At 41.9% G+C, this 24,878-nt stretch overlaps 1 protein-coding gene and 1 long non-coding RNA gene across 3 annotated transcripts in view; one reads left to right on the top strand and one right to left on the bottom strand.

Moving 5' to 3' along the window:
• The window catches only part of prkd3 (protein kinase D3), a 384,168-nt gene that overhangs the window by 300,675 nt on the left and 58,615 nt on the right, over positions 1-24,878 (top strand). The window lies entirely within an intron of this gene.
• On the bottom strand, positions 4,340-24,569 carry LOC138760409 (uncharacterized). Its single transcript, XR_011355589.1, has 4 exons — positions 24,429-24,569; positions 19,146-19,301; positions 5,925-6,227; positions 4,340-4,410 (listed from the first exon to the last, which is right to left on the bottom strand). It is a non-coding gene; the product is annotated as an uncharacterized lncRNA (long non-coding RNA).

The raw sequence follows: 24,878 nt of genomic DNA, 5'->3' as shown, positions 1-24,878 counted from the left end.
ATTAGATAAAATAGCAGAAAATATACCTGAACACATATTATATAAATGGGATGAAAAATTGGTACAACATAGAAGTTCTCCAGTATTACATCATCTACTCAATATTTGGAAGAAGGTTCATGTAGAAAGAAATAAAACAAATTATCAATTACCAAAACTAATATTGACGCAAAATAAGTTACTCCTTTTTACAATAGATAACCTTTCCTTTAGAGAATGGGAGAAAAAAGGGATCAAAAGAATAGAAAATTGTTTTTCAGGAAATAGATTATTATCCTTTGAACAAATGAAAGATAAATACAATATAACTCAAGATACAGTGCTTGCATATTACCAACTGAGATCCTACTTGAAGGACAAATTAGGAAGCAGTCTGAGGTTACCAGAGGGAAGTAACTTTGAATATGTGATTACAGATACAATGATAATCAAAAGATTTATAACAAATATGTATATTAAACTGCAAGAAAAGGAGAATGAGGAAACAAATGGTAAAACTAAACAAAAATGGGAACAAGATTTAAATATAAAGATAAAAAAGGAAACATGGGAGAAGTTATGTTCTGGAACGATAAGAAATACAATAAATGCGAGGTTACGTATGATACAATATAACTGGATACACAGGCTATACATTACACCTCAAAAGTTAAATAAATGGGACCCAACAGTATCTGATAGATGCTTTCGATGTAAAAAAGAAATGGGAACAACAATTCATGCAATATGGACATGTGAGAAAGTAGAAAAATTTTGGGAAGATCTAAACCAAATATTAAATAAAATTACAGAAAACAATATACCAAAGAATCCATAGATCTTCCTCCTAAGTAACATAAAAAACAAAGAATTTGGAATTGATTTGGAGGATGCACAAAAAAGATTTGTTAAGATAGCTCTAGCCGTAGCAAAAAAATGTATTACGTCAACCTGGAAATCGGAAGATAATTTGAAAATACAACAATGGTATATAGAAATGAATAAATGTATTCCATTAGAAAAAATAACATATAGTTTAAGAAATAATATTGAAATATTTGAACAAATATGGGAGCCTTACATGAAACACAATAGTGAAAACCTACCGGGGACATTCACTACCTAAATTAACGAAAGGAGAAGAAAATGAAAAGAATTGACTCAGTGGAATTTCTTGTTTATTTTTATTGAATGACAACATTGTTTGACTGGTTTAATGTATCCTAGATTTTGTACTTTAAATGGACGGGAGGGGGGAGGTAGGGAGGGTGGGATGGGAGGAGGGGGGGGGCAAAATGGCACTGTATATATTTGAAAAGGAAAAAGTATGTATCATGGTTAATGTGGTTTATGGTGTGAAAAATAAAAAAAATTTTAAAAAAAAGGTATCTCAGGCTTGTAGGCTAACTAGCCACTTTAAATTTCCCCTGATGTGCTGGAGAGTGGTAAAATCTCTAGGTAGTTGATGAGAATGTAGGGAAAATTTAAGAATGTTTTAATGTAGGTGTGGTGATATTAATATGTGATTGTCAATGGATAGCTGGCCGTCCCCCACTGGTGACTCGTTCCCTATTAACTCCTACCCTTGTGACCTTGGAATAGAGGTTGACCTCCCTGTCCTCAGTCGAGCACATGGAATTGGGCCAGCTACAAGTCTAAAGTAGAATAAAGCCTATTGTTCCTCACTCTACTTTGGAGTTATTGATAGAGCCTATCAGTGGAGTCAATGGGTGGTTGATGATCACTATACTGATTTGGTGGGCTAAGGGCCTGTTTTCATACAAAATGGAAATTTATCTGAAGTAGCATTTGTGCTGCTGTTAAGATTATTATGAATGATTTGAGAGAAGTTTGATGTTAGGAGCTCATCTAAATCACTGATATGATTAAAAACACCACCCAGTTGTAATGGGACTGAAATAAGGTTTTTATATTTAGAATTCCTCATCAAAGTCAATGACTGGAAAATGTTTCTGTTATTTTTCTGGAAGATTACTTCTGTAATTTACAGTAAAGAATTACATTTTCTGCTGATGTAGAATATGCATAGGATTCAGATGGCTTTCAGCCATGCCGAGCTTGAGGTTGGAACAGAATGATAAAAAGGGAAGTATTAAGGCAACAATACCATGTAAATGAATGTGATGACAGATAAACCTTTTTGGTTTATTCCCCAATTTAAAATGGTTGTCCGGTCTTTGACTTTGTTACGATAATAAGCCCTGGTATTAATCATTCTCCATGAGGCCACTTTCAATATCTCAAACAAACTTCAGATTACTTTTGATGCTAAATGTAATGTTTCTTCTTTGGATGTCCAATTTTATTATAATTGTGCCAAACTTTCAACTTCTTGATAGTTCTATCACTCTTCCCCTTCTTCCCTTTACTAGGCCCTCCAACCCACCATCTGAGCTTGCTTCACTGATTGCATCAGTCCCAGTTATAGTTATGACAAAAATAAAGATTCCTCTACCAAATCTAGCATGGCCTCGTGACTCTGTAGGACAAAGAAAATGAGCATTCTCTCAACACAACCCCAGGGCAACAGCACAGGCAATGTCTGGAAAAGATACTGGAGTCTTGGCCACGCATTCATTTTGATGCACTTAACTCTGCCCACTGATGTTATGGGCAGGGACATCCATCTATTTAAATCCTCCTCGACTCTCCAGCAAGGGGCCATAATTCAACTTGTATAAATTGTATTTAGTTCAGGGCTTGAGTTCATTGAACTTCTCAACAATACCTTCATTTTTGTGTGGGATTTTGTTAACTTTGGTAACTGTGACACTTTTTTTGAATATTTTATATATTTTCACACAAGCTTGTACAGCCATAAACAGTGTCATTCCAACAATGGAAGTTCAAATTCAAATACACATGTATTAATTTCTCTTTATGACTATATATACAAGCCTGTACCTCTACCAGCCCCTCTTCCTTCACATATAAAATGAGGCGACTCACTCATACTTTGCCCAACCACAACAAAATTTTGACATTTGGAAAATAAATAATAAATAAGGGGCAAGGATTGTCACAGCTCGATGAGTATGCCTCTGGGCCAATACTCATTCCTGACTTTCCTTGATCGGGATCAGTGCAAGGGAGAGGAAACCGTAGCAAGGAACGGGAAAACCAATCGCCGCCATGTGCCTATGTAGTGCATGTATGGCTGCCAGATCCTATGAAAGTTACCGTATTTTTTTCCTCAGGTTAAAAGTTATTTTCTTCAAGAGAACGCAGCTCTGCATTTCCTTGTTCCATCATTCAATACTAAAAGACTAGAGTCAGACTTCCAAGTCACCGCAATGCACTTCCTGGCCACTGCCAATGTGATTAATGCAAATTGGATTTGAAATTTGGACAGCGTCGTTGTAAGCCTTATGTCCATTATGTTTCCCAACAGGAACAACTCTGGGTCTTGCGGGAATTGTTTACATATGATTTTGTCTAGGACTTGGTCTTATTCTTCCCAAAAAGGCCTCTCCTTGGCACATGACCAGATTGTGTGCACGACCGTCCCAGTCGTCATACTGCATCTGAAGCATTGGTCCGAGAGTTCTAGTTTTGACCTGTTTATTTTCTGTGGCGTTAGATATAGCTCGTGCAATAAATTATGCTGCACCAACCTTTACCTTCCATTGATGACCGTGGTCATGCTGTCCTGGCCTAAGTCGGACCAGCATCTCTCATCAATTTCAGTACCCAAGTCCAACTCTTGACCTATGGAGTCCCGGTTTGGGTCCATCTGATTGGAGCATGAAATGCATTGCAGAAATTAATTTCTTTCCACTCCCCCTTCGAATCATGGTTTCCATGGCACTGCCCCGAAGTAGGCCCATACTTGGAACCGTAAAAAAGATCTTATTTGAAGATAGCAGTGGAATGTCTGATTTGACAAATAATATTTATTTGCTCAAACAATATTAATTACCCCTGCTCATAATAGTCCTCTATGCACCTGATGCCATTACGGCGCTAAGTGTCCAGGATCTTGTTACCTACCGTTAATGGTTTTAAACTTACTAAGAGTCAGGGTGTTTTTGGGGACAGTCTCACTTCGATGTTCAAATATTGGTTAATTTTGTTCCAGATATTAATCACTTGTTTTAATGTGGGGCTGCTCTTCTTTCCTGACAGCAATTTAGCATCCCATTTATAAATAAAGTCCTCTGCCATCCCTTCGCCCACCAGGTGCAGATCAATTTGTCCCCATGATGGTACATCTCCTCCCTGGAAGAGAGAGGTGATGTATCTCGACTGAGCTGCCTGTAATTTTTAAAGTGTGGCATCCTCAATCTGCCTAGACTGTAGTCCCATGATAATTTTTCCATAGAGACCCTTGCCGCCTTACCATTCCAGAGAAACTTCTGACTTTGTGCAGCAGTTGTTTGAAGAAACCCCGGGCAACAGCACAGGCAATGTCTGGAAAAGATACTGGAATCTTGGCAATACATTCATTTTGATGCAGTTAACCCTGCCCACTAATATTATGGGCAGGGGCATCCATCTATTTAAATCCTCATCGGCTCTCTCCAGCAAGGGGCCATAATTCAACTTGTATAAAATTGCTAAAGTTGCCATCAATATTGACTCAGAGATATTTGATCTCATCCTGCGGCCTCTTTAAATTACTATTTTATTTAAGTTGGCATCACCTCACTTTTTTTTAAACTGTAAACAGCCAAAAGTCCATTCTTTATATAACACAGAAATCTAAGTCCTCGCAGTCGACCAGTTTTAACAATTTTTAAAAATCTTATTGCTCCCTTTTATTCTTTTCCACTTGGTCCCCCGTTTACTGCCAGCAGAGATTTTATAAACTGATGCACTTTATCCTTTTCTGGTTTTAAAAAAAAAAAATTTCCTCCCTTCACCCCCCCCCCCCCCCCCCCCCCAGCAACATAATTTTCAGGGTAGCGGGATGATATAGAACACAATCATATCCCTTTTGCTTTGCCAATCACTTAACCAGTTCATAGTCTTTCCACCTCTTGAGCAGAGCTAGACTAAAATCTGGATAAAAGAACACTTTCGACCCCCTGTACTCCAGGGGAGCTCCCCTTTGAATTGCCCCTTTTGCCACTACCCCTATTATTTTCTCACGGTCTTGAAAATATTTTAGCTTTATAAGGGTCGACTGGGGTCTTTGTCCCAGTCCTGGCTTAGGGATTGGGGCTCTAAAGGCATTTTTAATTATAATGGGGGTTCCCAGCGCCTCCTTTACTAGTGCTTTGGGGATCCATTTAATTAGGAACTCTGCAAGATCCTCCCACCCCCGGAGTCTTCTTTCAATCCCACTATTTTAAAGATACAGAGTTTTGTGAAGTTCTCCAGGAAGTCCAGCTTCCCCCATACCTCATCTCTTTCTTTAAGGAGACCTTTAATTTCTTGCTCCATTATGGCAATTCTATCCTTCCCTGCCCCCAATCTCTCCTCTACCTCTGTCACCCTGCCTGTTGTATTCACCTGGGTCCCCTTCCATTCTGTCTAATTTTTCTGACATGTCTCTGGCCCTTCTGTCCACTACTTTCTCCACCCTATTTTCCATTTGGGTCAGAGTCTGTAAAATGTCTCTTAAGGAGGGCTCCGGGCCCTCATCCTCCCTTTTCTGTTGCAGCCTGGCCTTCCAGCTTCTCCTGGCTTCGTGGCTGGATCCCTCACCCCACCAACCCTCATCTCTGACTTGATGGCCCTCGTGATCACTGTCTCGGTCGACTTCCTCCGCATCCTCGTCAGAGCTCGCAATTCCCAAGCTCTCACTGGCTCTATTCGAGCCCGCCGCTCCCCGACTCAACACACCGTCAGCAGACCCTGACTGTTGGAGAGACTGCTGCTTTACCCACAAGCTGCGAGGGAGAGGCAGCTGTCCTCCCTCGCTCCCGCTCACCCGCTCCAAGGCTTTGACTAGCCTTTTCTCCATTGTGGGCACCGCCTACCTTCATTGTTGCTGAGGGTGGGGGGGGTTGCGTTGTCTTCAATGGGCCTTGGGTTGACACCCAACACGAGGATCCTCCACTTGCCTCGGATCCTTGTCGGGTTGCCCATATCCTCATTGTAATTTCATTTTTGTTTCATTGATTGAAGCTTCCTCATCCTCTTGTATTCAGACAAGAATTTTACTCTTTTATTTGTCCCAGATTTCAATTTTTAATGCTGTTTTCTGGTCTAGGTCTGGGAGCTCCTAGGATCTGCAGCCTCCTGGACTCTCAACATTACGCGGCCCCCGTAACGGTGACATCCTTGGGTTAAAAATGTGATATGCCTTTTAGTTTTAGTGGAAGTAAAGAATTGTTTTCACCTTACATCTGCATTATGCACAGAACTAGATTTCCAGCTGGACATTGTACTGTACAGATACTCATCTGGGTTTGGCTGAAGTAATTCCACACTGGTTTGGGATCTGTACATCATAATTTTCCAGTGTGCAGCAACAATGAAAAATCACAAGAAATAATGGCAGTTCAGGCAGAATCTGTGAGAAGTTAAATGAATGTTTCATTCATTGAGCTTCCATCTGAACTGGGAAATATTGGAGATGTGATAAGAAAAGATCAGAAGGGAAGGTCTGCGAAAGGGTGGAAGAGGGGAAAGAGTAAAGGACAAAAAGAATGCTATAGTAAAATATTTGGAAGGAATGGGAGTAGACAAGCTCGGAAGACATATCAATAGCAATAGAATTGTTACCAATACAGGCAAACCCTGCTTTACGAATACAGGCATACCCCACTTTATGAAACGAGAATGTTCCTATGGAACCTTTTGTAAGCTGGACAGGTATATGGATGAGAAGAAGGTGGAGGGTTATGGTCATTGTGCAGGTAGGTGGGACTAGAGAGGAGTGTTTGGGTCAGTGTGGACTAGAAGGGCCTAATGGCCTGTTTCCATGCTGTAATTGTTATGTTATATGTTATGTTAAGCCAAAATGGCATAAAGCGAAGAAGCAATTACTGTTGATTTCTATGGGAACATTTTTTGACTGTTCCCAGTCCCACTATCCACCCTGAGACCACCCTGCCTGCTGCTTTTTGTAAAAATGAACAGGTTTCTTCATAAAAGTGAATTTGCGTAAAGCGAGTACTGGAATACCTCATTTTACGAAAATTTGCTTTTACAAAGAAAGCGTGTTTGGTTCTATGAAAGATTTGTTGCTTTTACGAAAGAATTTTCACATTTACAAAAAAGTGGCCAGAGGGGAGGTCACAGAGCGCCTGGTGGGGTTGTCAAAACATTGTCTTCCCTATTCTGGTTAATGAAACTACATTGTGCATACATTGTTTCTATATATTTATTATTTCAGCTTTTATTATTTGTTAGTGTTATTTTAGGTTTTGTGTGTTATTTGGTATAATTTGGGGGATAATTTTTTGGGTCTGGGAACACTCAAATAAATTTCCCATAGAAATCAATGGTAATCGCTTCTTAGCTTAAGAAAGGTTCTGTACGAACGCTCCAGTTTCATAAAGTGGGGTATACCTGTATTTTCCACCTAATACAAATGGAAGCTAATGGTTTTGAGTGTATAGTTTTAAACTCAGTGTTATGATCAGATGGTTTTAAAATGTCTAATAGAGCTACCATTGAGTTTAATTAAGTTTGTCCAAGAAGCTGTGTGTGGAGCAACAAGGGTTAGGGTTGAATGAGCAATGAAAATAGTAGATGACTGCAAGGTGGGCCCATGCCTAGGTACTGAATGGGCTGGATACGTTCTGTGAAATGCTGTTAATTCTTGCATCCCCACAGGAAAAAGAATCTCAGGGTTGTATGCGATGTCATATATGTACTCTGACAATTGTTACGAGCCCAGAGGACCCCAAAATCCAGCAGCAATAGATATTCACCAAGACAAATGGTTACTTAAAGAAAGGTTGCTTTTAATTATCTTTAAACATGAAAATAGAATCACACTTTAACTTATCACTATTAACTTAACTAACCTAACTTGTCAGCCACAAACAAGCCTGCAGCTGACGTGGACTTTTTACCCCCTCCATAAATCTTCGTCCGCGAAGCCAAGCCAAAGAACCTAACAACCCCCTTCTAATTCTAAGTGCACGTGTATGTAATGTGTGTGTAAGTTCAGAAATGTTCTTTGGTTCATAGTCCAGTCTCGCCTCTCATTCCTCCAAGTTTACTCACTGCAGGCAATTCTTATACTGTGCACAGATTTTAACATTTATGAAGTTCACCAGGCTTTGGTGCTTGAAAGGTAAATGGTTTTCAGAGAGAGATTTGTTGTTTTCTGGACTCCCACAACTGATTCCTTGTAATCAGTCACTTCAGTGTCTTGCTGAAGAAACTTGCCCCATCAATGTTTTCCAGATGATAACCTCTTTCTTTCAGGTCACCACAGAGTTCCTTTTTGTTTCTCTTATTTCAAGTGAAACATTAGACAGCCTGTCCCCCCCCTCCTCTCTCTCTCTCTCTCTCTCTCTCTCTCTCTCTCTCTCTCTCTCTCTCTCTCTCTCTCTCTCTCTCTCTCAGAAAAGCCTGTTTGACTCCCTCTCTGCCTGTTAGAACACTCCAGATAGCCTGCGGCTCTGAACCTACTCCTCCATGTTCTTTCATCTGTTGCTTTTCAAAACAATAATCCATAGTGAAGTCTCTTGGGTACTCTTCAAAGCTTTTGCAAAGGCACTTGTTGCTGGGCTGTCTAGCATGAGCAGAGCTCCAGTATTTTAAATGAGATCTGTTTTGAAGTGTTTGTAATTGACCTACACTAAATAAAACCTGCCCCAATTTATCTCCCAAAAAACATATCTATATACAATACAAACACAACATAATCTGTCACACAATAAATCTGAAGTCTTAAAAAAATCTGAAATTCACTGTTTGTATTCCTATTAAAAAAGGTTTAGATCTACTAGGAAGTTACCTAGGTTGGAAAAACATGTCTTAGGAACAAGGTTCACAAAGTTAGGGCTTTCCTCTTTGGAATGACCAAGGATAAGAGGTGACTTAATTGAAGATTATATGATTATGAGGGGGATAGATAGAGTGGACAGCCAGCAGTTTTTCCCAGAGGAAAATACCAGAGAACATCTAAGGTGAGAGGTGGAAAGTTTAAGGGAGATGTCAGAGGTTTACTCACAGGTGGGACCCAGAATGCATTACTTGGGATGGTGGAGGAGGCTTGTACAATAGCAACATTTAAAAGACTGTTAAGTAGGCACATGGATGTAAGTAAAATTGAGAATTATGGATGTGAAGTAGAGGAGGATTAGATTGTTAAGGAGTCGGTTTACATTGGTTGGTCAGTACTATAGTTACCTAGGTCAGTTTTGATTCAAATTATATTTTTTATTTATTTTGCTTATACCTTGAAGAAGGGCTATGGTCTGAAATGTAAGTAATATATCTTTACCTCTTGTGGATCCTGTGAGACTGGCTGAGTTCCTCCAGGATTTCTGTGTGTTTTGACTACATAGGTTAGCAGATTATGGGCTGAAGGGCCTGTACTTTTCTGTAGGTTAAGAAGCTGTTGTCATGGAGTTTCTGCAGGACAGCAAATAATGATGGCTTTCTCTATTCTGAAACAATGGTGCAGTCACTGAAGCAACTCCCTCATGGAGTGATTAATTGAATAATCCAACTCTTGAATGGCTATGCTTGGCAAAGATGATACTGTACAGAATTAAACCCACTGACCACTCTGCAGTGTTTACATCATGTTGACTCTTTCAAATTGACACATACTCCTCTTTCTTGACCTTCAACTCCCTCCTCTCTGCCCTGAGATGTGGTAGGAAGGGGAGGTAGTGCCTGAATGCATCATTCGTGTGAATGACCTTTTGAGTGTCCTGAAAATATTTTTCCCCTCAACACTAACAGGAACCGAGATGGTGAGATTGACAGAACAAGACTGCCTCGACATACAGCATGTACTTAATCCTGTGGGGGAAAGGTTTTGCGACTGACTGGGGAAAAAGCATTTGATTGATTGTTTTGAGGCTGTTTCACAGGGTTTGGTGAAATGCTCATCAGGAATGGATATGTTTTGAACTTGAAACTGTTGTGGTCTGGAAGATGTTGTGGATTTGAATAGGAGTTCATGCGTTTAGTGCTGTTGAATAGTTAGTGTATTAAAACTGATGGTGTGGGGGTGGGGTGGGTGCAGGATGTGGACTCACCAGAAATATAAGCACGTATCTCATTACTTAAAGTTGAATGAGTAACATGGACTAAACTCGGGAGTTCATCTTTTTGGGAGACTTTCAAGGCCCATTTTTACTGCTGGCTTTATGTAAGTACTGTAAAGGATGGAAAATTGTGATCATTGGACTTGCCAAATGTATTTGGTATGGTGAAAGAATGCTATGTGGGTATTGATTACTGGTTACAACTCTGTGATGTGGTTGCTCTTCAGTGTTACTATGGAGATGAGTGGGAGTGGTTGACGTGATTGTTTACACTGAGACTATACTGGTTTAAAGATTGATGGTACTGTCTGGGTCGATATCCTGAGTTTACAGCGATGAGAGACTGATACTGATAAGAAAAAATATATATATTTATCCAGAGACCAGTAGGAGGAGCTGATTTTTTTTTTAAAAGGCATCATAATGCATGTTAGTTCAATACATGTTGTTTTAAGCCTTTCATTAAATTTGTTCACAGATGGACACATTGCTAGCAACGCTTTAAACTGTTGAGTCTCAATTTGACGTCATTGTCAATACTCTGGGCTATGACAGCTGAGCAAGAGTTCGGGTTTGTTGCGTTACAAGCCCAGAGAACCCCAAAACCCAGCAAGACAAGTGGATACTTAAACAAAAGTTACTTTTAATTATCTTTTAAACATGAAAACAGAATCACACTTTAATTTATCACGATTGACTTAACTAACCTAACTTAACCCCCTTCTAATTCTAAGCACACATTTATGTAATGTGTGTGTAAGTTCAGAAAAGTGCTTTGATTCACAGTCCAATCTCACCTCTCATTACTCCAAGTTCACTGGTTGCAGGCAATTCTTATACTGTGCACAGAATTTAACATTTATGAAGTTCACCAGGCTTTGGTTCTTGTCAGTTTTCAGAGAAAGATTTGTTGTTCCAGGACATCCACAACTGAGGTACTTTCCTCAGTCACCTCATTCTTGCTGATGAAACTTGCCCCCTCAGGGTTCTCCAGATGATAACCTCTTTCTTTCAGGTCACCACAATTTCTAGTCCCAGCTGCTGTTACTGACTGTAACACTGTAGAAGTTCTCTCTCTCTTTCTCTCTCTCTCTCTCTCTCTCTCTCTCTCTCTCTCTCTCTCTCTCTCTCTCTCTCTCTCTCTAAGCCTGTTTGGCTCTCTCTTAGTAAGGAATTGCTTAAGGTGGTATGTCAGTGGGAAGGGAAGATTTAGAATCACTGCTCTAGACCCAATTATTACTGAAATATTTTGCTTGAGAAAAATTGTCATTGGCCTATTTCCTTTAGAGATATGAAACCGTACACATAACGAGTCACTTAGGGATGGTTAAAACAATGGTTTTTCAAACATTTTCTTTCCACTCACATACCACCTTAAGCAATCCCTTACTAATCACAGAGCACCAATGGCATAGGGAATACTTAAAGTGGTATGTGAGCGGAAAGAAGAAGGTTGAGAACCACTGCTTTACACTGATGGTAATGCCGCAGCTCTGCGCTGCCGTACTGTTGGGACTGGATTTTCAGTGTCACCTTAAAAGCATGACGATGGAGTTTGATGGGCCCCGTCCACCCCTCACTGTATGTAATCGACAGCTTTCAAATAGGCAACCCTACAACTCACCGCACAGGACTGGCAGGTTCTCCACACTCAAAATTGCAACCCCTCCCCTCCCCACCATTGCTATTCGCCAACTTCATTCTCGACTGCAAACCCATTGCCACCAAAACTAGGAGGTACATTGCCAGGGACAGGGTCTTTATCCGGGCAGAGGTACAGCACTTACTCAAGAAGGGGGTCATTGAAGCCAGCACCAGCCCCCGGAGAGCACATGTAGTGGTAGTACGGAACGGGGAAAAGATTAGGATGGTCATCGACAGTCAGACCATCAACAGATACACCAATTGGATGCATACTCTCTTCCACGGATTGCTGACATGGTCAACCAAATTGCCCAGCATAGAGTCTTTTCAACCATTGACCTGAAATCGGCATATCATCAAATCTCTATCCACCCAGAAGACCGCCAGTGCATGATTTTGAGGTAGGTGGCCAGCTTTACCACTTCCTGTGGATCGCCTTGGTGTCATGAACAGTGTACCGGTTTTCCAGTGGGAGATGGACCGGATGGTGGATCAGTAGGGGCTGTGGGCTATCTTACCGTACTTCGATAACGTCACCATCTGTGGCCATGACCTGCAGGACCTTAACGCCAATCTCCAGAAATTTCTCAAAATAGCCAAGCTCCTTAATCTTGCATATAACAAGGCCAAGTGCATGTTTCGCACAACCCATCTGTCCATGCTTGGCTATGTCGTGGAGAATAGAGTCATCGACCCGGAGGAGGTGCTTTGGGTTCTTATTATGCTCAGTGGGTCCCCAATTATGTGGACATCCCCTCGTCAAATCCACATCCTTCCCCCTGGTGGTGGAGGCTCGTGCTGCTTTCAATTGCATTAAGGCCACAATGCATGCTGTGAACGATCCCACCCCATTCCAAGTGGAAAGCAATGCATCTGACTTCGCCCTAGCAGTTACCCTTAAACAGGCAGGAAGACCAATAGCCTTCTTTTCACGTATCCTACAGGGCCCGAGATTTGGCACTTCTCAGATGAGAAAGAGGCCCAGGCCATTGTCGAGGCAGTGTGGCTCTGGTGCCATTACTGGGCCGGTAAGAGATTCACCCTGCTGACTGATCAATGCGCAGTTGCATTCCTGTTTAACATTCAGCAGTGGGGCAAAATCAAAAATGACAAAATACTGAGGTGGAGGATTGAATTGTCCATCTACAATTACAATATTCTGTACCAGCCAGGGAAACTTAATGAGCCACCAGACACGCTGTCCCTCGGGACCTGTGCCGGTGCCCAGAGAGACTGACTGCAAAATCTCCACAATGATCTCTGCCGCCCCGGACTTATCAGATTTTTGTTAAAGCATGCAACCTGCTGTACTCCATTCATGAAGTTAGATCCGTGACAAAGAACTGCCAGGTCTGTGCTGAGTGCAAGCCGGACTTCTACCGGCCAGCAGGACACAATTAATTAAAGCCACCCACTCCTTTGAGTGACTCAGTGTCAATTTGTAAAGGACTCCTGCCTTCCACTGACTGCGACATGTATTTTCTTAACATCATCGATGAATATTCCCGTTTTCCATTTGCCATCCCCTGCTCTGACATGACTGCTGTCAAACCATCAAGGCCCTGTGCAGCCTCTTCCCCACTTATATCCGAAGTGAAGGGGGCCATCTTTTATGAGTGATGAGCTGTGCCAGTACCTGTTGGCCAGTGGCATTGCCATAAGCAGGACCACAAGTTACATCACTGGGATAACTGGCAAGAGGAGAGGGAGAACACCGTGGTTTGGAAGACCGTCCTCCTAGCCCTGTGGTCCAAAGGCATCCCACTGGCAAGAGATCCTCCCAGAGGCACTCCACTCCATCAGGTTCCTGCTACGTCCGGCCACAAATGCCACACCGCATAAGCGTATGTTTTCCTTTCCCATGAAATCTGTGACTTGGACCACACTTCCAACGTGGCTGACCTCCCCAGGGCCCATCCTACTCTGGAAGCAAGTGAGGAGCCAGAACAGGCCCTTCTGGCTCATGAGCCAAATTAAATCCATTTGACCTACGACTCCCAGGCATTTTGAAGGGTGGGAGGAAACTGGGGCACCCAGAGGAAACCCATTGCAGACACGGGGAGAATGTACAAACTCCTTACTGATGGCGCTGAATTTGAACCCTGGTCGCTAGCCCTGCAACAGCATAAGCGCTATGCTTACCGTGCCACCGAATGATAGTTCTCGTGCTTGAGGTATCTGGAACTATAGATGGCCGTTTCAAAAATGGAGGTGTCCATTGAAGGCATAGTTGCTGAGTATATTCAAGGTTGCGATTGATGGATTCTTTTGGGGTATAATGGAGTCAAAGGATGAGGGATTAGTGGAGGAAAGTGGTGCTGGGGTAATGATGGACTATGGTGGTTTTTGAATGGTCAAGCAGGGGCAAGAGGTTCATCACTCGTGCGTCAAGTTGTTTTGTTTTATTACTGATGTGAGCAGTCTTCCAACCAGTCTTCCATTGAGATGAATGGGGCCAGTCGACACATGCTGAGCATCACAACTCAGTGCTGGGTGTTTGTGAGCTCTGTCCCCATATTTGTTGTCAAAGCTGTCAGTGTCATGTAGTCAGAGACATGGAAACAGGCCCTTCAAGACTTCTTCTATGCTTGATATGCCGCAAAATGTCCCTGAACTCAGTGACGGATGTACTTTGATGCAGTGCACAGAAGCAGACATAGGATGCATGTCAAACTGGTTGTAAGTAGCCAGCTATTTATTACTTTGTCTACTAAACTACCCAAGTCTCTTTCAATTTTATCCCAAACCATTTCAGTGCAAAGTACTGGTCTCATCCAATTTCCTTCTACAAGGTTGCCAACCACAAAAGTCCTCCAAAACCAACGGCAAGATAGTTGAACCAGCAGGAGCATCCTCCTCAAGCCCAAGGTCCCCAGCACTGAAGTTCTAATTACCCTGAGTTGTTTCCGTTAAAGAGGTCATGTGCCTAAACAGCCGAATCTTTAACCAGGCACTCTCTATCAAGCTTTGCCACCGAAAAATTCCCCACTGGACCGAGGAATAGGTTCAAGTATGTTCTCAAAACCTAATTTTTTTTTTAAATAACAAATCCAAGACATCGGGAATCACAATGGAGGAGAAGCATTGGGAGTGATTTGGAAAATCCTTGATCATTTTGGGAGCAAGGAGAGTCTTGTGAAAAGTCTTTCAAGCACTGTCTAGCTCTAGCCATCTGTGGCTGTCTCTGTGGATCACACGTTGACCTCATCACTCACATCAGAACCCACAAAACGAGACTGGATGCAAGAAAACAATGAAAAGATCCTCTGTTACCAAACACAGCATGCCCAGTTTCCACTGACCACAAAATATCTAATTAAAGTTGCAAAAAGGAAGTCCCCAAACATTTTACATCATTATCATCCTGGAATCAAGTTATTTTTGGAGCTTTGATGATTTTTGCACACAGTTACTTTTTGCTGCCTTTTCAGTTACATAAATGCCCTTCATCCTGAGCTCTACACACAACTTGTATGATCAGATCCACTGAGTTTTTGCAGCAAGTCCCTGAATTCACTTCAAGATCTCCCATCTCTGATTCTACGTGGGAGTGACCATCACATTACAGCTTACACAATGCCCAGGAAAATTCAGGCTGAGGATAGATTGATTCCATTGTCGCTCACTTTACTCAATTCCTTCCTTGTTTGAGTTACTTGCTATTTAAATAGAAGAATCAATTTTCCACTCATCCTGCAGAATTCCACTTAGATTTTTTTTCTGTGCCTTATGTCAGTTCTGGATTGAACATTTTCTTCTAAGTCATGGTCTGTGTCTTATTATTTGTTGTTGTTGTTGAAGTCATGACTTGCGCTTGACTTGGATTAAAGTGAGGGAGAGTTGCGCAGGTCGTCAGCCTCACTCTCTCGCCTCGGCCTATCTGGACCCAGCGGCAAGACAGAGTTGAGACGGCTGGAGACAGGTCAGAATGCATTGGAGGGCCAGCAGTGTTCTGTATGTGTCTCACTGTGCCCTCTTAGTGCTCCACGACGCATTGCTGAGAATCGCCTTTCTTCCCATTGAACCAGTGATGGTTTCTTCCGCACAGTCCGCCGACTCCAGGCTTTACACGCTAGGTAGACAAGCCCTGAGTGTTGTGGGTCCACGGTGGTTCTTGCGGCGTGCTCGCAAGCCTCCCTACCTATGTTTGGGCATCCTCATTCGCCTTTGCAGTCATTAGGAGATGTCTCCCCTTCCGCCTGCTCCGCCGTTGGGATGATCACCTAGTGGTGTAGTAATGACACCACTCCCTCACTTGTTTTCGCCCGCTAGCTGAAGCGGTTTCCAGGGTGTGGCTTGAGGAGCCAACAAGTGAGAGATTTAGGAGATGAGTGAGGTCCAGTGATGCCTACCATCCCCACCTTAGTGAAGCGCAGCTATCAGCACCAAAGGGACTCCCTACACATATGACCTAGAGGGATCAGGTTGAGCTCAAACAGCACCTCATAGGGCAGCAGGAGAGGAAATGGTCGCTGGGCCTCTCACATTTCTCCTGGTTGTGAGTGAGAGAACATTGGTGGGGCTTCAGATCAGGAGATGGTAACTTGTTTTTCCCCTTCTTCCACCCCCCACCCCCCCAACAACAACTCCACTGCTTTCCCTTTCAATTATATTGGCAGCCTTGCTTTCAGTTGACAGGGCACAATATTTTGGAATTTCCTTCAAATCTTTCCTCTTTTCAGGCTCTTTTTTGGGTTACTTCTCCAAAATGATGCAAGATAGTATTTTAACAATAAATCTGAATTTCATGCACTTCATTCAGATCAGTAATCTCATAATTCTGCCTTTATATTTAGCTTATGGTAAATTAAGTTGATAAATGCTTATCATTGTGGGGCTGTGTGTACATTTTCATTTTTTTAAAGTCAGAGTTAACATTCTGGGCTGTGTATGTAACCAAGTTTTGCCCAGGATAAATAAGTCAAGTCACCTTTATTTGTCATTCATACCAAAACTGCTAAAGCAATGCACAGTAAATAGGACACTATAACCAACAAAATCAATTGCAGCATATGAGCATCGTGGCAGGCAATGTTTGCCAGTAGTCTTGAGACTATTCTTTAGACCTTTAGATATAAGGGAAACTGTGGAGTGTGTGGTGTGATATCCTTTGTGTGGGATGATTTCTGCCTTTGCACAGTAGGGTATAATTCGCCTGTTGAAAGACTGCACATTTCTGTCTGAATACCAGAAATTACAGAAGAAATGGGAGTAGGAGTTGGCTATCTGGTTATGCTCTGGTCAAGTTTGCTCCTCTATTCAATAAGATCATAGCTGATCTGGCCATGAACACAACTCCACTACCATCCTTTTCTCCATAATCCTTAAATTCCCTACTGTACAAAAATCTTTCTAACTCTGTCTTAAATATATTTAATGATGCTTCCTTGGGCAAAGAACTTCACAGATTCACTACTCCCTGGGAAAAGCAGTTTCTCCTCACTTCTGTCCTAAATCTATTCCCCTGAATCTTGAAGCTATATCCTTTAGTTCTAGTCTCACTTGCCAGTGAAAACAACTTTCCCGGCCCTTTCCTATTTTATGTTTCTACAAGATCAGTTGGTGCAGTGGTGAGAACAGTGCCTTTACAGTGCCAGCGATTAGGACGAGGGTTCGAATCCTGCGCCCTCTGTAAGGAGTTTGTACGTTCTCCCTGTGTCTGCGTGGGCTCTGGTTTCCTCCCACGATTCAAAATGTATAGAGTTGGGGGGGGGGGGGGTGTAGATTAATTGCATGTAAATTGGGCGGCATGAAACGAAATGGCCTGTTGCCACGCTGTCTAAATTTTTTAAAAATTGAATATCCTCTCATTCTTCTGAATTCCAGCAAGTATAGTCCCAGACAACTCAATCTCTCCTGATAAAGTAACCCCCCCCATCTGTTGAATCAACTTGGTGACCTCTGCACCACCTCCAAAGCCAGTGTATCCTTTCTCGAGTAAAGAGATCAGAACTGCACGCAGTGCTCCAGATGCGGCCTCGCCAGTACCCTGTATAGTTGCAGCAGAACCTCTCTGCTCTTAAACTCAACCCCTCCGGCAATGAAGGCCAACACTCTATTTGCCTTCTGGATTACCTGTTTTACCTGCAAATCAACTTTTGTGATTTGGGTACAAGCACTCCCAACCCCACTACACAACATGCTGCAATCTTTCACCATTTAAATAACAATCTGATCTTTTAGTTTTCCTTCCAAAGTGGATTTACCGACATTGTACTGCATCTGCCAGTCCCTTGCCTTGCCCACTTACTTAACCTTAATATCTCTGCAGACTCTGCATCCTCTACCCTACACAATTCCCTCTTCCAGGTTATTGATGTATATTGTGAAAGTTACAAGCCCAGCGTTGATCACGGCGGCACTCGTCTCGCCATTGCCACCCAGAGAAACACCAAGCTCTGCAGCACTGATCGCCACCCAGAGAAACACCGACCCATGTGGGACCCTGCTCTCTGTTGAATGCCAAAATCGGAGAACCACTGATCCTTGCGGAACTTCATTCTTCATGATTGCCGACCTGAGAAACAGCAATTTATCCCAGCTCTCTGTCTTCTATTGGTTAACCAATCTCCTATCCATTCTAATGCTTTGCCCCAACTCAATTCATCCTTACCTAATGGATAAGTCTTTTACGTGCCTCCTTGTCAAATATATTCTGGAAATCCATCTATACAACATTCCTCTCTAACCACTGTGTTCATTATATCCCGGAAGAACTTCAGTAAATAAGTCAATAGGACCTGCTCTTCCTGAATCCATGCTGCATTTGCCTGATGTCTCATTATTTTAACAGAGATGACAGAATATTACACAGTAGTGACCACAGTAACAAAGTTGTCCTGACCTTCTCAACATAATGAAACATTTGTGGCATTATAAACCCTCTATTTTTCTTTCATTTATGTGTTTGTCTAAGAGTCTTTTAAATGACTATTGTACCAGCCTCCACCATAACTGCAGGTAACACATTTCGGGCACCCACTACCCTAAACTTTCCTCCCTTCATTTTGTACATTACTCTTGCCTGGGAAAAATGTGCTGGCTGACCACCCTTTCAATGTTGCTCATAATCTTGTAGACCTCTATTGTCACTTCTCATCCTTCTTTGCTCCAAAGAGAAAAGCCCTAGCTCCGCTAACCTTGCCTCATAAACACGTTCTCCAATGCAGGCAACATCCTAGTAAATCTCCTCTGCACCCTTCCTGTAATAAAGTGACCAGAACTTAACACAATATTCTAAGTGTGGTCTAACCAGAGATTTACAGTGCTGGTGTGGTGGGCCAAGAAGCCACGTAGCACAGTGGGCTGAACTGTCACCCACGCGGCTCGCTGAGTGGCTGCACAGTGCCACTGACCTGGTTGTCGCTCACTCACCTGGCCGGGGGGGCCGCGTATGGTGCTGTGGGCTGAGTCATGACGCACTAGAGAGTTGGGTACTCCTCTTCAAGATGCTGCAGGGGTCCCGTAGTCTTTACTTTATGACATGCCCTGCAGGTGAGTGGCAGGCATGGGGTGATGTCACTTCCAGTCCTGCGTGTCCAGGTCGGAAGGGATTTAAAAGAGGAGGCAAATTGAATTAAAGGGTCTTTGCTGATTAACACTGTGTCTGGTTTTCATTTAGTAGAACACTGCAACATTACCCCTTGACTCTTGAACTCAATTCCCCACCACCCCACTAGTGAAAGCAAGTATGCCATAAGCCTTCTTAATTACCCTATCCATCTACATGGCAACCTTGAAATATCTATGGATTTGGACTCCAAGGCCCTTCTATTCTTCCACACTGTTAAGAATAATTTCTTCTTAATAATAGCTTCAAGCCCTTTTCCCACTACAGACGTGAGCTAACTGGCGTATCATTACCTGCACCCTTTTTTAAACAGTGCATGACATTTGCTGTCTTTCAATCTGCTGGACCTGTCCAGAATCCTGAGGTTTTTGGTAAATTATTATAAATGCCTCCACTATAACTTCTGTCATTTCTTTCAGTTTCCTGAAGTGCATTTCATCAGGTCTATGGGACTTGTCTGCCTTTAGGCCCACTTAGTTTGCTCTACGAGAGCAACAAATTGGACTCATACATGATGAACTATTATCCCTTGACTCTATTTGCAAGAAGCGGCAAGAAAAAAATTAAAACGCCTCTGATGTGATTTGCAGGTTTTAATTTCATCCACTGTACAGTAATATCTTCCAAATCTATAAGACCATAAGATAGAGGTGTAGTAGGCCGTTCGGCCCAGGAGCTGATCCATTCTCCCACTCGGCTCCACTCTACCACCTTTTTTCCCCATAACCTTTGATACCCCGACTATCCAGACACCTTTCAATGTCTACCTTAAATATACCCAACAATCTGGCTTCCACAGCTGCCCATGGTAGCAAATTCCAGAGGTTCACCACTCTCTGGCTGAAGAAATTTCACTTCACTTTTTACTTTCAGCACATTCTAACTTGACTTTTCATTATAGTATCCTTCAAACAGTAATATGTCTGCATATCTGGGTGCGTGAAGAATAGATTAAGTGGTGACTTAACGCTACCTTCTTGGAGGCAATTAAATATGAGAAATCAGTGCTGACCTTGCATTGACTTCTCCTACCTGAGATTGCAAAGAGTTTATTTAAAAATGAAAATAAAGCACTGCTTTCCCATGTATCATGTTCCCCTCCCTCCCCCCCCCCCCACACCTTTTATATTTCTGTTTCAATAAGTAAAATGGTTAAATCAGAACATAGTAAAACCTCTGCAGACACTTTTCCTGTTAGGAGCTTTTACAGTGACTGTACGTTTGGCAGGGACAATGATGTAACTTCCAAGCATTGAAACTTGATTTTTTTTTGTTGCTTGCAGCATTTTATCTCTTTAAGCGATATTGGATAATAATTCACAATGAAAGTTTTTGCTGCTGCATTTTCGTGTTTGTTTGAGGTCTTGTGGAGGTAATAATATTACCTTCAGAAATTCAACTTTAAAAATGAGAAGAAACGTGCAGTATCAGTAATGTGAGGTGGGGGGGGGGGGATGTAATTCAAGAAAGACCACATAAAATTTGTATATCTTGTACTTTTTCAAGTAAAAGAGAAAGCAGGGGACTGTGGCGGGGAGTAGAGGGGGAAAGCAGGGTGTTTTGAATTAATTTTCTTCTGTTTTTTTTTCCTGGTTCCTCTTTTAATCTTTTCCCAGTCACATGTAATGTGGTTGAGAGAGTAAGTGAGAAATCTGCTCTCAGTTGACCACAAATGTCATTCATAACTGATTTGTTCAGGGGCACATTTAAGTAGCCAGCTTACGCACAGGATATCCAGACTGGATTTGCTTGTTGTCCACACAGCACGTTTATACAAGGGGCTGATCCTACTCTTTGACCATTTAGATATCCTGTGTGTTCCCACACAGAGCATTTCAGGTGAGTCTATTTTAAATTTTGTTCAGCAATAGACATTGCTTTTGCAGGTGTTATTGATGATTGTAGAAGAGGAGTGTGATTGTTAAAACTTGTCTGGATTATCTTCCTGATTAAGAAAAGCAATTTCAAGTTAAAATTCTGGCGAATGGGTCAAAGGCTTGTATCCTACACAGTTGCAATGACATATTTAGTGTTCGCAAATTGTTTCATGTTCAAATTATAAAAATCTTTTTTTCTGTAAAGCCAACAAAAAACTCTCGTATCACTCATAATCACAAGGTCCACCTGGTGTCAAATTGGTTCCATACTACAAAGAATTATCTTCCATTAACCCTATTTTATTTACTTCTTAAGTTTATATTCTGAATGAATTTGAACGGAGCGCAAAAACCCATCGGTCCCGTATATTCCGAGGACAGCTCTTAAGATGCAATAATTTTGTGCATCAAGGCGATTGAGATACACAAAGAGAAATATGGGAATAGGGCAGGGGAAATGGAATTGAAGTAGATCATCAGTCAGGATCTTGATGAATTGGGGAACTGGCAGATGGCGCCCTTTAGTTCCTAATTCTTGTGCTGTCATGTTGATTTATCTCAGGATAGTTCATTCATAATATCTTTCTTCAATTACAGTTTTTAAAAATCTGGGGGTTTTTTTCCCCCTGAACTTTGACCATAAATACTGACCCCCATGCTCTTTTTCAACACTCAATTCCTGTTTTTAAAAGAAAATTTTAATTTTAATGATCCAGTACAGTAGAAGCCCATTCTCGCCATTGAAACCCATGCGGCCCAATTAACCTACTAACCCCCTACGTTTTGGAGGGTGGAATGAAATCGGAACACCCGAGGAAACCCCACAGAAGTCATGGGGAGAACGTACAAACTACTCACAGACGTGCAGGATTCAAACCTGGGCCACTGGCTCTGTAAAAGTATAGCACATTGTTCTGCAGATTTCTGCAGATTTGTACACTGATTGTATATGAACAATTTGTTTGTTTTTGCAGGCTCTTTACCTCTCTCATGTTTACCCATTTTTGAAATTCCCAAGGTAAATATATCTTTAAAATAATATATACGTATGTTTATTATTGATGGCTCCAAATTGGCCAGTAACACTGTGAATCAAAGAACCATAGAACATTACAGCACAGAAAACAGGCCCTTTATCCCTTCTTGTCTGTCCCTCTGACCTGCACGTCGTCCATAGATCTCCATACCTCTCCCATCCATGTACCTGTCAAAATTTTATTAAATGTCAAAATTTTCTGTGAGGGATGCTCGACAAAGCGGCGACTCTCTGTTTTCTTTACGGTAGGCAAAGTTAAAGAATGTCATGTATGTTTCATTCTGAAACTGTAGTATTAAATGACAATAATGGAACTTTTTATAATTTTGTATACCTCTGTCAAATTTCCCCTCATTCTTTTACGTTCCAGGGAATAAAGTCCTCACCTTTTTAACCTTTCCCTGCAACTAAGTTCTCAAGTCCTGGCAATGTGCTAGTCGTTCTTCTCTGCACTTTTTCAATCATATTGCTATCTTTCCTATAGTTAGGTGACCAAAATTGCACACAATACTCCAGTTTGAAATTCATCAATGTCTTTATACAACGTTACCATAACAACCCAACTCCTATTCTCTGATTTATGAATGCAAATGTGCAAAAGCTCTTTTACGACCCTATCTATCTATAACACCACTTTCAGGGACTTGTGTATCTGAATTCCCAGATCCCTCTGTTCTACCGCACTCCTCAGTGCCCTTCCATTTACTGTCTGTGTCATATCTTGGTTTGTCCATCCAAAGTGCCACACCTCACACTTGTCTGCATTAAATTCCATCTGCCATTTTGCAGCTGGTCCAGATCCTTCTACAAGCATTGAAAGCTGCACCTGCTGTCCACTACACCTCTAAACTCTGTGTTTCATGCAAACTTGCTGATCCAATTGACCACATTATCATTTAAATCATTGATATAGATGACAAACAGCAATGGACCCAGCACCATTCTTTGAGGCACACCAATCAGAGAGGCAATCATCCACAACCACTCTCTCGTTTCTCCCATAAAGCCAGTGTCGAATCCAGTTTACTGCCTCGCCATGAATACTGAGCATCTGAACCTTCCTGACTAACCTCCCATGTTACACAGCACAAAAATCAAAAACCTGATGTGGCTGGAAATCTGAAAGAAAAGGTGCTGGAAACATGTTGCAGATCAGACATCTGTGGAAAAAGAAACAATATCTTCAGGTTGTGAATCCATTATCTAATGACAACTCTTTGACCTGAAGCATTAACTCATTTATTCTTTCTGCAGATGTTGCCTGACCTGCTGGGTTTTACCAGCATTTCTATTCAGTATTACATAATGTATATGAAATGTGGAGGACCAATTAACATATCTGATCCAAATGATTATCACCCAATTATTTAGCAACAAACTTATGGAGGTGGTCATCAATAGTGCTGTCAAACAGCAATAACCTGCTTGCCAATGTAGACCTCATCACAAAGTTGGTCAATTAGAGCTCCACGTGAGAGTGCCTGCCCTTTTCCAGGCATAGCATCAAGGGACCCTGCGTGATTGGAGTCCATAGGCATCCAAATGGAAGGCACTCCAGTTGTTGGGTGACCACCTTACTCAAAGGAAGAAGGTTGTAATTGATGCACCTTAATCTGTACAAAGGACGAAGGTTGTTATCAGTGCAGCTTAATCATCCCAGTCCCGCAGTACTTCTGCAGGACCCATGCCTTTGTCTGCTTCAATAACCTGTCCATGAAAAAGTGGGAAGTGAGGATGTTTGCACATTTCAATTCCTTGCACACCTCTTTGGAGATGGAACAATCCAAGATGCCTCAAGGCAATATTGTGACGAGTTGCAAGAAATTTTAGTGCCACAAATGTCCAAGGCAATGAACATCTCCAAAAAGACATTCCCATCCCTAATGCCCATTGTCAACCCCCCTAACCATCAATATCCTAGGGATTTGTCATTGACCAGAAATTCATCTGGACAATCCACATGAATATCCTGAATCTTAGAGCGTGTCAGAGGCTGGGTATTGTGGAGTGAGTGACATTATCTTTCTACCTACGATACAGAAGTTTGAAGCATGATGGAATGCACTCCCCAACTTATCACCATTCAGGAAAAGGAGCTTGTTCAGTTGGCACCCACTATCCACCTTAAACATTTATTCCTTCCACCACAAATGCGATAAACAGGAACTACTAACCAGACTGCAGGTCCTCGCAGAGGCTACTCGGAAGTACCTCCCAAACCTATGATTTCTTTCACCAAGGAGGACAAGGACAGAAGCTCCACCACTACCAGCATTTCTGTGAGGGGCACTGGAAAAGTGGCGATTCTCTGTCTTCCTTACAGTAGACAAAGTTAAAGAATTTCATTTATGTTACATTCTAAATGTAGTATCACATGACAATAATGGAACCTTTACCTTTGTTGTTTCCTGGTTGCAATCAAATACACATGTCCTTCATATTGTGTCTAAATTGTGGAACTCCCTCCCTGGCAGTCCTTTTACTCCAGAAGGACTTGCCAACTGTTCAGAAAGACAGCTCAACACAGTCTTCCTAAAGCCGGCCAAATGATGCCAGATCCTGAAATTCAGTGATATAAACAGATATTACTGGAAATGCTGAGCAGGTTAGACAACATATGAACA

The sequence above is a fragment of the Narcine bancroftii genome, chromosome 4, assembly GCF_036971445.1.
Source record: "Narcine bancroftii isolate sNarBan1 chromosome 4, sNarBan1.hap1, whole genome shotgun sequence".
NCBI classification, from domain to species: Eukaryota; Metazoa; Chordata; class Chondrichthyes; order Torpediniformes; family Narcinidae; genus Narcine; species Narcine bancroftii.
The sequence above is the reverse complement of the archived record's forward strand: the minus strand, read 5'-3'. Positions and strand labels throughout refer to the sequence as shown.